Here is an 18,251-nt window from a genome sequence, read left to right as displayed (position 1 = left end):
CTGCGAACAACGCCAGCTAGTGATCAACTCGGAATGACCCCCATAGTTTGTTTTTGTATCTCCATATTATCCCTTAGGATTGGCAAGTTATAATGGCGGGAGAGGGCACAGTTAGTGAGTGCTATGTCATTATTCCTGTCTAGAGATGTGCAGCGGAAATTTTTGGGGTTTTGTGTTTTGGTTTTGGATTCGGTTCCGCTGCCTTTTTTTTGGATTCGGACACGTTTTGGCAAAACCTCCCTGAAAATTTTTTGTCGGATTCGGGTGGTTTTTTTTCAAAAACCCCTCAAAAACAGCTTAAATCATAGAATTTGGGGGTAATTTTGATCCCATAGTATTATTAACCTCAATAACCATAATTTCCACTCATTTACAGTCTATTCTGAACACTGAACACCTCACAATATTATTTTTAGTCCTAAAATTTGCACCAAGGTCGCTGGATGACTAAGCTAAGCGACCCAAGTGGGCGGCACAAACACCTGGCCCATCTAGGAGTGGCACTGCAATGTCAGACAGGATGGCACTTAAAAAAATTGGATTTTAATACCTACCGGTAAATCCTTTTCTCTTAGTCAGTAGAGGATGCTGGGGACTCCGTAAGGACCATGGGGTATAGACGGGATCCGCAGGAGACATGGGCACACTAAAAGACTTTGACTGGGTGTGAACTGGCTCCTCCCTCTATGCCCCTCCTCCAGACCTCAGTTAGAAAACTGTGCCCAGGGAGACGGACATTTCGAGGAAAGAATGTATTGTGTAAACACGGCGAGTGTCGTACCAGCTCACACCACGAACACACCATAGAACGTGGCATTCAATAGAATACCAGCCAACTGTATGAATAATACACAGCCCCATGCTGACAGAATATGTAACACAACCAGTGTGTCAACACAACCAATAATAAGACACTGCATGCCCTGGCATGCACAACGTCAGCAACAGCCTGACAGAAAAGAAACACCACAAGAGTGTAACCATAACCAATTACTGCAGACACAGTACGCACTACTCTACGGACTAAGAGAAAAGGATTTACCGGTAGGTATTAAAATCCTATTTTCTCATACGTCCTAGAGGATGCTGGGGACTCCGTAAGGATCATGGGGTTTATACCAAAGCTCCAGACCGGGCGGGAGAGTGCGGACGACTCTGCTGCACCGATTGAGCAACCATGAGGTCTCCATCAGCCAGGGTATCAAACTTGTAGAGCTTAGCAAAAGTGTTTGAACCCGACCAAGTAACCGCTTTTGGCAAAGTTGAATCGCCGAGACTGCTCGGGCATCCGCCCACGAAGAGCCCATCTTCCTAGCAGAATGGGTCTCCACCAACTTCGGTAACGGCAATCCAGCCGTAGAACGAGCACTCTGAATCGTATCACAGATCCAGCGTATAACAGACTGCAATCACGCTGGGGCATACCGGACAAACAGAGCCTCTGTTTCTCCAATCTGAGCCAAATTGGCAACATAAATATTCAAAGACCTGACTACATCGAGAGACCTTGAATCAGCCAATTCTTAAGCAACCACAAGCATCAAATAAGCAGGTATCTGCGAAACCCCGAAACACTTTTGGCAGAACTATTATCCGAGTTCACAAATCCGCTCTATCCACCTGGATGATCAAACAGGGGCTCTTGTGAGATCCAGCCGCTACTTCCGACATCCGCCCTGCGGACGCCAAAGCCAAAAGCATGACCACTCTCCAAAAGAGAATTCTTAACACAACCTTTCATAAAGGTTCCAACAGTTTGACACAAGAAAACGCAACACCACGTCAAGGTCCCACGGTGCCAATGGGGGCACAAATGGAGGTTGAATGTGCAGAACTCCTTCCACGAAGGACCGAACTTCCGGAGAGGTTGCCAATTCTTTCAAGAAAGAAAAAAATTTTAAGGCGAAAAACCGCACTGAAAAGGAGTTTAACTTTAGGCCTGCACCCACACCGGCTTGCAAAGCATGGAGAAGAATGACCCAGCTGAAACCTTCCGTAGTAGCCTTCTTGGATTCACACCAAGACACACATTTTCTCCAAACATGGTGATAAGGCTTTGCCGTTACTTCTTATCCAGCCCGAAGAAGTGTGGAAACGACTTCACTGGGAATATCCTTTTCTGGGTAGGATATGGCGTTCAACCGCCACGCCGTCAAACGCAGCCGCGGTAAGTCATGATACACACCCGGATCTTATTGTAACAGTTCCTCACGTAGAGGAAGAGGCCAAAGATCTTCTATGAGTAAATCCTGAAGAACTGGATACCAAGCCCTCCTCGTTTAGACAGGAACAATGAGGATCACCTGAACCTTTGTTCTTCATACGTTTATCACCTTCAGAAGAGTGAAAACTGAGGGGACACATAGACCAACTGAAAACACACAAGGGGTTATATTTACTAAAATTCGTAATTTTCCGATTGAGGTTAAAGTTCAATCACGAATGACATCGAAAGTGTAAAATTGCAACTTTTTGAATTTATTACGACTAATTTACTAAGCTGTCGTATTCTGCATTTTCGTATTTACCGATGTCGATGTCATTCGTATTTTTTGGCAGTATTTTACATGAGTGAATTGAAAAACACTGCCAACTTTAACACAATGGGGGAAATTTACTAAGCTCCCGATTTTGACCGAGATGCCGTTTTTTCATCAAAGTGTCATCTCGGTAATTTACTAAACACTAATCACGGCAGAGATGAGGGCATTCGTAATTTTTTGCAAGTCCAAGTAAAAAATTACGAATGAATACACCATCGGTCAAAACGCGGCTGTTTAAGTATGAATCTCGGTCATTTACTAAGAAGTGCAAAGCAAAAAACAAACAAACACTGCCGTGAAAAATTACAACTCGTAAAAAAGTGCTAAAAAAAAACAGACCTTTTTTTTTTATTCGTGATTGGATAGGCATGCACGGATCCATGAGATCCGTGCATGTATATCAGTGGGAAGGGGTGGGAAAGTGCTTATTTTTTCAAAAAAAATTGCGTGGGGTCCCCCCTCCTAAGCATAACCAGCTTCGGGCTCTTTGAGCCGATCCTGGTTGCAGAAATATGGGTAAAAAAATGACAGGGGTTCCCCCATATTTAAGCAACCAGCATCGGGCTCTGCGCCTGGTCCTGGTCCCAAAAATACGGGGGACAAAAAGAGTAGGGGTCCCCCGTATTTTTAAAACCAGCACCGGGCTCCACTAGCTGGACAGATAATGCCACAGCCGGGGGTCACTATTATATAGTGCCCTGCGGCCGTGGCATCAAAAATCCAACTAGTCACTCCTGGCCGGGGTACCCTGGGGGAGTGGGGACCCCTTCAATCAAGGGGTCCCCCCCCCCCCCCAGCCACCCAAGGGCCAGGGGTGAAGCCCGAGGCTGTCCCCCCCCCCCCATCCAATGGGCTGCGGATGGGGAGGCTGATAGCCTTTGTTGTAAAAGAAAAGATATTGTTTTTAGTAGCAGTACTACAAGGCCCAGCAAGCCTCCCCCGCATGCTGGTACTTGGAGAACCACAAGTACCAGCATGCGACGGAAAAACGGGCCCGCTGGTACCTGTAGTACTACTACTAAAAAAATACCCAAAAAAAGACAAGACACACACACCGTGAAAGTAAAGATTTATTACATACATACACACATACATACATACATACTTACCTTAAGTTCCCACGCAGGTCGGTCCTCTTCTCCAGTAGAATCCAAGGGGTACCTGTTGAAGAAATTATACTCACGAGATCCAGGGGTCCAGGCTCCTCGGGAAATCCAGGGGTAATCCACGTACTTGAAAAAAAAAAAAAAAACGGTGTCCCGACCACGAACTGAAAGGGGACCCATGTTTGCACATGGGTCACCTTTCCACGAATGCCAGAAACCCACTTTGACTTCTGTCTAAGTGGGTTTCTTCAGCCAATCAGGGAGCGCCACGTTGTAGCACTCTCCTGATCAGCTGTGTGCTCCTGTCCTCACTGACAGGCAGCACACGGCAGTGTTACAATGTAGCGCCTATGCGCTACATTGTAACCAATGATGGGAACTTTCTGCCCTGCGGTTGACCTAAAGTGACGTCACCGCTGAGCAAGAAAGTTCCCAGCATTGGTTACAATGAAGCGCATAGGCGCTACATTGTAACACTGCCGTGTGCTGCCTGTCAGTTAGGACAGGAGCACACAGCCGATCAGGAGAGTGCTACAACGTGGCACTCCCTGATTGGCTGAAGAAACCCACTTAGACATCAGTCAGAGTGGGTTTCTGGCAGTCGGGAAAAGGGGATCCATGTGCAAACATGGGTCCCCTTTTAGTGCGTGGCTCGAGTGTCCGTTTTGTTATTTTTTTCAAGTACGTGGATTACACCTGGATTCCCCGAGGACCCTGGACCCCTGGATCTCGTGAGTATAATTTCTTCAACAGGTACCCCTTGGATTCTACTGGAGAAGAGGACCGACCTGCGTGGGAACATAAGGTAAGTATGTATGTATGTGTGTATGTATGTAATAAAATTATACTTTCACGGTGTGTGTGTCTTGTGTTTTTTTGGGTATTTTTTTAGTAGTAGTACTACAGGTACCAGCGGGCCCGTTTTTCCGCCGCATGCTGGTACTTGTGGTTCTCCAAGTACCAGCATGCGGGGGAGGCTTGCTGGGACTTGTAGTACTGCTACTAAAAACAATGGCCCTCATTCCGAGTTGTTCGCTCGGTATTTTTCATCGCATCGCAGTGAAAATCCGCTTAGTACGCATGCGCAATGTTCGCACTGCGACTGCGCCAAGTAACTTTACTATGATGAAAGTATTTTTACTCACGGCTTTTTCTTCGCTCCGGCGATCGTAATGTGATTGACAGGAAATGGGTGTTACTGGGCGGAAACACGGCGTTTCAGGGGCGTGTGGCTGAAAACGCTACCGTTTCCGGAAAAAACGCAGGAGTGGCCGGGGAAACGGTGGGAGTGCCTGGGCGAACGCTGGGTGTGTTTGTGACGTCAACCAGGAACGACAAGCACTGAAATGATCGCACAGGCAGAGTAAGTCTGGAGCTACTCTGAAACTGCTAAGTAGTTAGTAATCGCAATATTGCGAATACATCGGTCGCAATTTTAAGAAGCTAAGATTCACTCCCAGTAGGCGGCGGCTTAGCGTGTGTAACTCTGCTAAAATCGCCTTGCGACCGATCAACTCGGAATGAGGGCCAATATCTTTTCTTTTACAACAAAGGCTATCAGCCCCCCCATCCGCAGCCCATTGGATGGGGGGGGACAGCCTCGGGCTTCACCCCTGGCCCTTGGGTGGCTGGGGGGGGGACCCCTTGATTGAAGGGGTCCCCACTCCCCCAGGGTACCCCGGCCAGGGGTGACTAGTTGGATTTTTGATGCCACGGACGCAGGGCACTATATAAAAGTGACCCCCGGCTGTGGCATTATCTGTCCAGCTAGTGGAGCCCGGTGCTGGTTTTAAAAATACGGGGGACCCCTACTCTTTTTGTCCCCCGTATTTTTGGAACCAGGACCAGGCGCAGAGCCCGATGCTGGTTGCTTAAATATAGGGGAACCCCTGTCAATTTTTTTCCCATATTTCGGCAACCAGGATCGGCTCAAAGAGCCCGAGGCTGGTTATGCTTAGGAGGGGGGACCCCACGCAATTTTTTTTTTAAATTTTACAGTGTTTAATTTAAAAAAAAAAAAAAATAGAACCCCAGCACGGATCACACAGATCCGGCCGAGATTAATTGTAAAAAAGTCGGCAGTGTTTTGCTAATCACTGCCGTAAAAAACACAAAAAAAACACGAATGACATCGACATCGGAAGAAAAGAAAAACCCGAATACGACAGCTTAGTAAATCCATCGTAACAAATTCAAAAAGTTGCAGTTTTACACTTTCGATGTCATTCGTGATTGAACTTTGACCTGAAACGGGAAAATACGAATCTTAGTAAATTTACCCCAATGAATCTCGGCCGGATCTGTGAGATCCGTGCTGGGCTTCATTGTGCACCTTTCGTAAAAAATAAAACATTGTTAAAAAATTTAAAAAAAAATGCGTGGGGTCCCCCCTCCTAAGCAAAACCAGCCTCGGGCTCTTTGAGCCGGTCCTGGTTGAAAAAATATGGGGAAAAAATTGACCAGGGTTCCCCCATATTTAATCAACCAGCACCGGGCTCTGCGCCTAGTCCTGGTTCCAAAAATACGGGGGACAAAAAGCGTAGGGGTCCCCCGTATTTCTGAAACCAGCACCGGGCTCGACTAGCCCAGGGCCGAAACTAGACTTGTCAGCACCCGGGGCAAGGAAGCATTTTGGCGCCCCCCCCCCCCCCCCCGCATTACACAAAAAATTATCATGTTATCAAATATTTAGAAAGGGGATACCATTGAACAAAATTGCGCCTCATGTGCCCCAAATGTCCTAAGCATCTGTCACATAGCCCCTGTGTGTCCCCACACATTGCACCACATTACTGCACTACATGATTAAACTAAGTGCCCTTTATATTGCACTACACTACGTACATGCCCCTATATGCTGCACTACATTACTACACTATCTCCCATACACTGCACTACATTACATGCTCCTAACACTACGTACATGCCCCTATATGCTGCACTACATTACTACACTATCCCCTATACACTGCACTACATTACATGCTCCTATACACTACACTACGTACATGCCCCTATATGCTGCACTACATTACTACACTATCCCCTATATGCTGCACTACACTACTACACCATCCCCTATATGCTGCACTACATTACATGCTCCTATACACTGTACTACATACCCTATATGCTGTACTATATATTACTTCATTACACTACACTACACTACATCTACATTACCAACAATAACACTGCAGGCAGGTATCCCCATTTTACACAGTGCGGCAGGCAGATATCCCCATTTTACACAGCGCGGCAGGCATATATCCCCATTTTACACAGTACGCAGGCAGATGCCCCCATATTACACAGTACGCAGGCAGATGCCCCCATATTACACAGTACGCAGGCAGATGCCCAGATATTACACAGAACGCAGGCAGATGCCCCCATATTACACAGTACGCAGGCAGATGCCCAGATATTACACAGTACGCAGGCAGATGCCCCCATATTACACAGTATGCAGGCAGATGCCCAGATATTACACAGTACGCAGGCAGATGCCCCCATATTACACAGTATGCAGGCAGGTGCCCCCATATTACACAGTACGCAGGCAGATGCCCCCATATTACACAGTACGCAGGCAGGTGCCCCCATATTACACAGTACGCAGGCAGGTGCCCCCATATTACACAGTACGCAGGCAGGTGCCCCCATATTACACAGTACGCAGGCAGATGCCCCCATATTACACAGTACGCAGGCAGGTGCCCCCATAATACACAGTATGCAGGCAGATGCCCCCATATTACACAGTACGCAGGCAGGTGCCCCCATAATACACAGTACGCAGGCAGGTGCCCCCATTTTACACAGTGCGGCAGCGGCAGGCAGGTTTCAAGTTGGGGGGAAGGAGGGGGGGAGAGAGAGAGAGAGAGAGAGAGAATACTTACGTCTTCCCGCTCTTCGGTCCCGCCGCCTCACGTTCCTCGCGCCGGCCTCCTCCTCCTTCATGCTTATCGCCTCTCCCCGAGCGCTACTGCTCGGGGGGCGGGGCTTCGCGGAATGACGCGTTTGCGTCGTGACGTCACGACGCAACGCGTCATTCCGCGAAACTCCGCCCCCGAGCAGGAGCGCTCGGAAGAGGCGATAAGGAGTTGAAACGGCACTGCCGCCGGGTCTCTCTCAGCGCCCCTCTAAATCCTGCGCCTGGGTCACATGCCCCCCTAGCCCCCCCCCCCTAGTTTCGGCCCTGACTAGCCAGATACATAATGCCACAGCCGGGGGACACTTTTATATTGGTCCCTGCGGCCCTGGCATTACATACCCAACTAGTCACCCCTGGCCGGGGTACCCTGGAGGAGTGGGGGCCCCTTCAATCAAGGGGTCACCCCCCCTCCAGCCACCCAAGGGCCAGGGGTGAAGCCCGAGGCTGTCCCCCCCATCCAAGGGCGGTGGATGGGGGGCTGATAGCCTTTGTGGTCAGCGGTTGACCGAAAGTAACCTCACCGCTGACCACAAAGTTCCCACCATTGGTTACAATGGAGCGCATAGGTGCTACATTGTATCACTGCCATGTGCTGCCTGACATACACTACAGGAGCACACAGCCAATCAGGAGGGTGCCACGACATGGCGCTCCCTGATTGGTTGAAGGAACCCTCTTAGACAGAAGTCAGGGGGGGTTCCTGGCAGTCAGGGAAAGGGGTCCCATGTGAAAACATGGGGCCCCTTTCAGTGCGTGGTCGGGTGTCCGTTTTTTTATTTTGCAAAGTACGTGGATTACAAATAGAACAGAAGAGGACCGATCTACACTGGATAATGTGAGTATAATTTTTCCAACAGGTACCCCATGGATTCTACATGGAGAAGAGGGCCGACCCTCGTGTGAACATAGGTAAGTATGTATGTTTGGAGGTGTGGATGTATGAATTAAACTTTTACTTTCAAGGTGTGTGTCTTCTGTTTTTATTGGGGTATTTTTTTAGTAGTAGTACTACAGGTACCAGCGGGCCCGGTTTTCCACCGCATGCTGGTACTTGTGGTTCTCCAAGTACCAGCTTGCGGGGGAGGCTTGCTGGGACTTGTAGTACTGCTACTAAAAACAATATTCAAATTATGACAAAAAGGCTATCAGCCCCCCATCCGCCGCCCTTGGATGGGGGGGACAGCCTCGGGCTTCACCCCTGGCCCTTGGGTGGCTGGAGGGGGGGGACCCCTTGATTGAAGGGGCCCCCACTCCTCCAGGGTACCCCGGCCAGGGGTGACTAGTTGGGTATGTAATGCCAGGGCCGCAGGGACCAATATAAAAGTGTCCCCCGGCTGTGGCATTATGTATCTGGCTAGTGGAGCCCAGTGCTGGTTTCAGAAATACGGGGGACCCCTACGCTTTTTGTCCCCCGTATTTTTGGAACCAGGACCAGGCGCAGAGCCCGGTGCTGGTTGATTAAAATTGGGGGTTTCCCGGTCAATTTTTTCCCCATATTTATTCAACCAGGACCGGCTCAATGAGCCCGGGGCTGGTTTTGCTTAGGAGGGGGGACCCTACGCATTTTTTTTTGTGGCAAATTTAACACTTTCCCATCCCTTCCCACTGATAAACATGCACGGATCTCATGGATCCGTGCATGCCTATCACAACACGGTAAAAAAAAGCAGGTCTGTTTTATTTTAGCACTTTTACACGATTGGTATTTTTTCACGGCAGTGTTTGGCTATTGTCGGCAGTGTTTCTGAATTACACTTTTAGTAAATGACCGAGTTCTACCAAATTACAGGCGTATTTGACCGATGGTGTATTCATTCGTATTTTTTTACTTGGACTTCCAAAAAAATACGAATGCCCTCATCACTGCCGTGATTTGAGTTTAGTAAATTCCCGAGATGACACTTCGAAGAGAAAACACCATCTCGGTCAAAATCGGGACCTTAGTAAATATACCCCAAGGTGTCCCGAGGACGTCCACTGCTATAGCTTGAGAGTCTTCTGACCTGGAACAATATCACTGAGATCTCTCGTTGAGGCGAGACGCCAACATGTCCAATTGAGGCACTCTCCAAAGACTTGTCGCTTCAGTGAAAACTTCTCGATGACGACCGTATTTCTCCCGGATGGAGATCGCGTCTGCAGAGGAATCTAAGTCTCCGTCGTTCACATCCGGAATGAAGACTGCTAATATAGCGTTTACCAGTCTTTCCACCCAGCGGAAAACTTTTTCCGTCATCTGCCGCTTTGCTCCTTGTTCTGCCCTAGCGGCTTACTTACACCACTGCTGTCAAGTCGTCCGACAGAATTAACACGGGCAGATCACGAAGCATATGTTCATTGAAAATAGCTCTTAATTCAAGAAAACTTATTGCAGACAAGCTTCGCAGCTTGACCTTTTCCTCTGGAAATATTTCCCTTGCACGGACTGCTCCCCAGTCTCGGAGATCTGTATGCATGGACACCAGGATCTCATCCTGTGTTCCGAACCTTCGTCCCTCTAGGAGGTGAGAACTGAGCCAACACCACAAGAGGGAAAACCTGCCCATTAGGATTATATTCCGGCGCATGCGCAGGTGAGACCCGGACCACATTTCCAACTGGCCCCGTGAAAACCAGTCTGGCATTTGACCAGCTCACCGAAAAGGCCTCTTAGGCCGCACCGATCTTCTTCATCAACGGAACATATTGACGGATTGTGACTGCAAATCTGATCCGACTCCGGGTCCTCAGATCTCTTTCCACAGGAACACACAGAACTTCAACTGTTCCGTATCTACTCTGATACCCACCTCCAATGCCTGCGGCGTTGGGAACAGCCTTCCCCTGAGTTGAAGAACAGACAGAGAGAAAACAATGATTTGTACCACTTGTGTCTTGACCTCGCCTTAATCAGGAGAGTGTCCCAGTACAGAACATCAATGGCTCTTACTATTGAAAGAATACCATCCTACTGCCATCACTCCGGTGAAATGGCAAAGACAAGCCTGAGTATCCACCCAGGAAATCTGAATGCGGAGAACAACGCATTTAAACCTCTGAGTTGTTGGGGGGTTTTTTTGTTGTTTTTTTAAAACCATGGACAGCAGGAAAATGCCCTGAACCTGACGCACCTCTGGTATGGCGTCGCGTACTACCTCCCCTTCCAGAGGGGAAACGGCCAGATCTATTAGAAAAATCAGTGCGGGGAAACATCTGTAACGCCAGAATGTCCCCCCTTTGGATTCTATAATTAACTCACAGGTCCTAGTCTATTCCCGGACTGACTGAAAAGTAGTAGACGAGTTTTCCACCGGAGTGGGCTCCAGCCAGATAGACTCAGCGACATGTGGTGGATGTGGTAGAAACAGAAAACGACATCCGCTTCTGCGAACCACACAAGGCTGCAGAACTCTTACCTTTTCACCGTCCACTGTCTGCACAGAAAAGGAAAAAAGAACGGTATAGAACGGTTAAACGACTGCATCCCACAAAAGAATGCGTCACCAACCGTTGTGAAGGAGACTAACTCACGAAGTTAGATTTACCAGCACTATCCGCCGAGAATGCCTGAACTGAGGCATGCCCAAACAGCAGTACACCATCACCGGGAAAAACTCCAGTATCTCTCTGAGTCAGCCTCAGCATTCCCCCGGCCACACCTCCTGTATACGCACGGCAGCCAGCCGCAATGTTATAGAGAAGAAGCAACAGAATAAACATCCCCTCTCTCTTTGGGGTAATTCTATCGGATGCCTTTACGAATATAAACACTCCCTTATGTGCATGTAATGCAAATAAGCCCAAAACATAGAAATACAATATCACTTAGCTTCCTGTATGCGATCCTTTGTGACAGGGCCCCGTGTCGACCGGGAGTTGACTTTTATAGTATTCTATCTGCGGCGGGAAAAGAATAAACATTCGGACTCCTTGAGAGGATCTCAGACCAACTTGTCACGGCCGACCTAGAGCTTTATCAACAGAGCGACCAGCACATGAGAAGGAATACTATTACCTCAGCATTCATTATAAATCATAATATGAATATACATAATGTAACACACAATTACACACATATCCTAAATATATATATATATATTTTATATATATATATATATATATATATATATATATATATAAAAATAACATACATATAAGCGGATTGTCCGGAACCTTCGGGTCCCCAGTGACATTAATGTGTTCTAAATGTGTATTACCATGTATTGAATGCCCCAGGTGTGGATCTACCAGGAAACATTTTGGTCGACAGAAAACCTAGTATTCGGCGACAGCAGTGAGTAGTAATCCAGGCAAAATAACATTCTTGCAACCCCGAGGGGTCCGAGGGAAGTACATAAATACATTTAATAACACTCCCGCACATATACTACCATGTCTGTGCACAAGCTACAGGCCCAGGGAACCGTACCATACATATACACATAAATATATATACAGGTATAAGGTAGTTACACATGTTAATTTACACCCAGTAATAACAGTTGGTGCCGACAGGGTCTCCCACATACTACTGTGGTTCCCATACAGTGTTTACTTTTGAAAAGCATACAACTACCAACCAGCTGATACTGCATCTACTGAATCAAGTACCCACAGGCGCCGGCGATGCCGACAGTGATCCCCACAGCCGGTTGTGTCGACATATGTGGACTAAAATGCTATAGTGGGTATATCTGACAGGGAACACACAGATATATATGCACAACACAAGGTTTAGATGACCATTTCTAAAGTAGTGCTATATTTTCTCTATAAAGCACTAAAAAACTGTGCCCCCCCCCCTCGTTTGTACCGTATACAGTGCTTTTGGCGGGGACATTGAGAAAATGGCACTGAAACCTGTTGTGAGGGCTAAGCCCCGCCCCTTCTTGGTGCGCTTCAGCCCCGCTATAAATATATGTTTTTATGCTGGCAGGGGTCCGTATACAGTGGCTATGCACTGTATACACGCTTTTCCAGCCTAATCTGAGGTAATATATTGCCACACAGGGCGCGGGCGCCCCCCCCCCCCCCGCAGCGCCCTGCCCCCTTGTAAAGCCGTTGGTGTGTGGGAGCAATGGCGCGCAGCGCGACCGCTGCTATCCATTACTGGCGGGGGTATCGTACACGGTGCCCGGGCACTGAATATGGATCTTGTGCCAGTGGAGAGACCATCAGTAACTTGCTGCCCAGGGCACTCCCCCCAGCGCCCTGCACCCTGTGAGTGCCGAAGGTGTGTGGGAGAACGGAGCGCAGTGTGACCGCTGCGCTGTAGCTCCGTTACTGAAGTCTTCTGCTGTCACTGAAGTCTTCTGATCTTCACATACTCACCCGGCTTCTTTCTTCTAGCTTCTGTGAGGGGGGTGACGGCGCGGCTCCGGGAACAAGCAGCTAGGCGCACCAAGTGATCGAACCCTCTGGAGCTAATGGTGTCCAGTAGCCTAAGAAGCAGAGCCCTTGAACTAAGAAGAAGTAGGTCTGACTTCTCTCCCCATAGTCCCACGATGCAGGGAGCCTGTAGCCAGCAGGTCTCCCTGAAAATAAAAAACCTGACAAAAGTATTTCCAGAGAAACTCAGTAGAGCTCCCCTAGTGTGTGTCCAGTCACTCCTGGGCACAGAGTCTAACTGAGGTCTGGAGAAGGGGCATAGAGGGAGGAGCCAGTTCACACCCAGTCAAAGTCTTTTAGTGTGCCCATGTCTCCTGCGGATCCCGACTATACCCCATGGTCCTTACGGAGTCCCCAGCATCCTCTAGGATGTATGAGAAAAATTAGCCCCAAACATCACATGATGCAGAGATAAATAACAAAAAAAAAAGGGGGGGGGAAGATGGAATTGTCCTTGGGCCTTCCCACCCACCCTTATGTTGTATAAACAGGACATGCACACTTTAACAAACCTATCATTTCAGCCACAGGGTCTGCCACACGACTGTGGCTGAAATGACTGGTTGGTTTGGGCCCCCACCAAAAAAGAAGCAATCAATCTCTCCTTGCACAAACTGGATCTACAGAGGCAAGATGTCCACCTCCTCCTCATCGTCCGATTCCTCACCCATTTCACTGTGTACATCCTCCTCACAGAGTATTAATTCGTCCCCACTGGAATCCACCATCTCAGGTCCCTGTGTACTTTCTGGAGGCAATTGCTGGTGAATGTCTGCACGGAGGAATTGATTATAATTCATTTTGATGAACATCATCTTCTCCACATTTTCTGGAAGTAACCTCGTACGCCGATTGCTGACAAGGTGACCAGCTGCACTAAACACTTTTTCGGAGTACACACTGGAGGGTGGGCAACTTAGGTAAAATAAAGCCAGTTTGTGCGAGGGCCTCCAAATTGCCTCTTTTTCCTGCCAGTATACGTACGTGTGCAGTGACAGTAGACGACATGTCAGTAATCATTGGCAGGTCCTTCAGTCCAGACCAGATGTCAGCACTCGCTCCAGACTGCCCTGCATCACCGCCAGCAGGTGGGCTCAGAATTCTTAGCCTTTTCCTCGCAGCCCCAGTTGTGGGAGAATGTGAAGGAGGAGCTGTTGACGGGTCACGTTCCGCTTGAATTGACAAGTGTCTCACCATTAGGTCTTTGAACATGTGCAGAAAGAGAGATACAACGTAGGCTTTAAACCTAGGATCGAGCACGGTGACCAAAATGTAGTGCTCTGATTTCAACAGATTGACTACCCGTGAATCCTCCATCCACAAGTCCCACATGCCTAGCGGAATCGCTCCATTTTAGCTCCTCCTTCAATTTCTCCAGCTGCTTCTGCAAAAGCCTGATGAGGGGGATGACCTGACTCAGGCTGGCAGTGTTTGAACTGACTTCAGGTGTGGCAAGTTCAAAGGGTTGCAGAACCTTGCACGACGTTGAAATCATTCTCCACTGCGCTTGAGTCAGGTGCATTCCCCCTCCTTTGCCTATATCGTAGACATATGTATAGGCTTGAATGGCCTTTTGCTGCTCCTCCATCCTCTGAAGCATATAGAGGGTTGAATTCCACCTCGTTACCACCTCTTGCTTCAGATGATGGCGGGGCAGGTTCAGGAGTGTTTGCTGGTGCTCCAGTCTTCGGCACGCGGTGGCTGAATGCCGAAAGTGGCCCGCAATTCTTCGGGCCACCGACAGCATCTCTTGCATGCCCCTGTCGTTTTAAAAAAAATTCTGCACCACCAAATTCAATGCATGTGCAAAACATGGGACGTGCTGGAATTTGCCCACATGTAATGCACGCACAATATTGGTGGCGTTGTCCGATGTCACAAATCCCCAGGAGAGTCCAATTGGGGTAAGCCATTCTGAGATGATGTTCCTCAGTTTCCGCAAGAGGTTGTCAGCTGTGTGCCTCTTATGGAAAGCGGTGATACAAAGCGTAGCCTGCCTAGGAACGAGTTGGCGTTTGCGAGATGCTTCTACTGGTGCCGCCGCTGCTGTTCTTGCTGCGGGAGGCAATACATCTACCCAGTGGGCTGTCACAGTCATATAGTCCTGAGTCTGCCCTGCTCCACTTGTCCAAATGTCCGTGGTTAAGTGGACATTGGGTACAACTGCATTTTTTAGGACACTGGTGACTCTTTTTCTGACGTCTGTGTACATTCTCGGTATCGCCTGCCTAGAGAAGTGAAACCTAGATGGTATTTGGTACCGGGGACACACTAACTCAATGAATTGTCTAATTCCCTGTGAATTAACGGTGGATACCGGACACACGTTTAACACCAACACAGCTGCCAAGGCCTGAGTTATCCGCTTTGAAGCAGAATGACCGCTATGATATTTCATCTTCCTCGCAAAGGACTGTTGGACAGTCAATTGCTTACTGGAAGTAGTACAAGTGGTCTTCAGACTTCCCCTCTGGGATGACAATCGACTCCCAGCAGCAACAACAGCAGCGCCAGCAGCAGTAGGCGTTACACTCAAGGATCCATCGGAGGAATCCCAGTTAGGAGAGTACTTGTCAGACTTGCCAGTGACATGGCCTGCAGGACTATTGGCGTTCCTGTCTAAGGAGGAAATTGACACTGAGGGAGTTGGTGGTGTGGTTTGCAGGAGCTTGGGTACAAGAGGAAGGGATTTAGTTGTCAGTGGACTGCTTCCGCTGCCACCCAAAGTTTTCGAACTTGTCAATGACTTCTGATGAATGCGCTCCAGGTGACGTATAAGGGAGGATGTTCCTAGGTGGTTAACGTCCTTACCCCTACTTATTACAGCTTGACAAAGGCAACACACAGCTTGACACCTGTTGTCCGCATTTCTGTTCAAATAATTCCACACCGAAGAGGTGATTTTTTTTTGTAATTTGACCAGGCATATCAATGGCCATATTCATCCCACGGACAACAGGTGTCTCCCTGGGTGCCTGACTTAAACAAACCACCTCACCATCAGAATCCTCCTTGTCAATTTCCTCCTCAGCGCCAGCAACACCCATATCCTCATCCTGGTGTACTTCAACAGTGACATCTTCAATTTGACTATCAGAAACTGGACTGTGGGTGCTCCTTCCAGCACTTGCAGGGGGCGTGCAAATGGTGGAAGGCGCCACCTCTTCCCGTCCAGTGTTGGGAAGGTCAGGCATGGAATGGATACTTGCAGTGACACAGAGCATGCAAGATACAGCAATGGCCTACTGCACAACTATATACTGTTGGTCACCAAAATGCTGCACTGTAATACTATATTTACTGCTCACAATAATGCAGCACAGATATGGAATGGATACTTGCAGTGACACAGAGCTGCAAGATACAGCAATGGCCTACTGTACTGTATAACTATATACTGTTGGTCACCAAAATGCTGCACTGTAATACTATATATACTGCTCACGAAAATGCAGCACAGACAGGGCCGGTGCAAGGTCACTCAACACCCTAGGCAAAACTTCTGCCTACTGCCCCCCCCCCCTCCCAATACCCTATTTCCACCCAGGAAAGTGAAGAGCGGTGAGTCAGGAGGGGTGGTTATAAGACAGAACGGGGAGCAGGAGAGTGAGAGAGAGAAAGAGGGTTTCAGGGAGAGAGAGGAAAAGAGGAGGGGAACAAGGGAGAGAGAGAAGGGGGAAAATGAGTGAGACTATCAGGGAGAAAGAGAAGAGTGAGTGAGATAGTGTGAGAGAGAGAGAGAGAGAGAGAGAGAGGGGGGGGGTGTCAGGGAGAGAGGGGGGTCATCGGGGGGGGGGGAGAGAGAGAGAGAGAGAGAGAAAGAGAGAGAGAGAGAGGGTGTCAACCAATGAGAGGGAGGTTTTGGGAAGCAGTCAACAAGCACAGCAATTTAAGTCAAAGTAGTTAGAGAGGGGTCAAAGAAAAGTCCACATCAAAAAGACATCAAATAACTAGCGTATATTTAATATAGCAGGTGGAGGTGCGCCCAGAGAGTAAATATAGTATTGACAGAAAAAGAGAGAAAGAAACTCTCTTGGAATTAGTTAAAACTTAACTTTTATTAGTTAGAATTAGAATAGATATATGATAGCTCTCAGATAAATTTCACATCAGGCATAATACAAGAAAGAAATTTCTAGGGTTGGCGAAAATATCAGGAATAATATTAAGAAATTTGGGTTCAATGACTGAATTCAAAACATATAGGCAGTCCTATATAAATATAATGACAGTCTGATACTGTTAGAAAATTGTACAGAACCTGAAATGTAGATAATAAAAAAGAAGGAAGCTTCGATATACTGTAAGGCATTTCATCAATTATAGGTCCCACTGACACTATATTAGGCCGAAGCAATTTCCACACACACAATAAATTAGTAAAACATGCAGTCACAAAACACATGATTGGCATATGCAGTCCATCTCAATAACCTGGATGTTAATGGTTAATAGATTCCCTCTGTATGATAACAAACAATAGTGTGTTGCTGAACTGGATAACAATGTGTCAATGTAAAACTTAATGTGATACAATACTGCTGTGTAAGGGTAATGAAAGAAACAAATCAGAATCATTAAAGTGCAGTTCAAAATAAGTCTGTCGCATAGATGGATACAATGTATAAGTTAGCTAGCAGTGAAAATATTACTGATTAGTTTAGATTCAATTATGTATCTACCACAATAAAACCAAACATGGGTATACTCAGGGGTGATAGAAAAGAAGGTCTCACATGTATGAGCTCTGTAGGGCAGCTGCTGCTCTGTCATATGCAAAGGGTCACAGTGATAACAGACTGTGTGTGTCCGTAGAGCCGGCACTCTAGAGAGGAGACAGAGGTATATAGAATGTCTGCTATTAGAAAAATGGAGGCAGATTGTCACTGATGAATTTAATTAATTAAATTCAGTGCAGGGACACTGCTGACACATGATCCAATGAGAGGACTTTGGATTGGAGAGGTAGAGAGATGAGATGAGGTGTGGTCACAGGAGAGGAATAGAGCTGGAGAGGGGTAGAACAAAGGTCCGGTGAGGTTCTGGAGAGCCGCTGCTGCCTGCTGTGTGTGACATATAGTTACAGTGGACAGCGGATCCTGCCGCAGCTGTGACCAGATAGAAGGAAGAAAGAGCGGGCGGCTGTGGAGAGCAGTTGAGTCAGCAGTGTGCCCTGTTGCAGTACCCTGTTTTGAATTGAGTAATTCAACTCAAATTTCTTAATATTATTCCTGATATTTTCGCCAACACTAGATATTTATTTCTAGTGTTATGCCCCATGTGAAATTTATCTCAGAG

The sequence above is a fragment of the Pseudophryne corroboree genome, chromosome 9 (genome assembly GCF_028390025.1).
Source record: "Pseudophryne corroboree isolate aPseCor3 chromosome 9, aPseCor3.hap2, whole genome shotgun sequence".
NCBI lineage: Eukaryota > Metazoa > Chordata > Amphibia > Anura > Myobatrachidae > Pseudophryne > Pseudophryne corroboree.
This window is presented reverse-complemented; position numbering follows the sequence as displayed.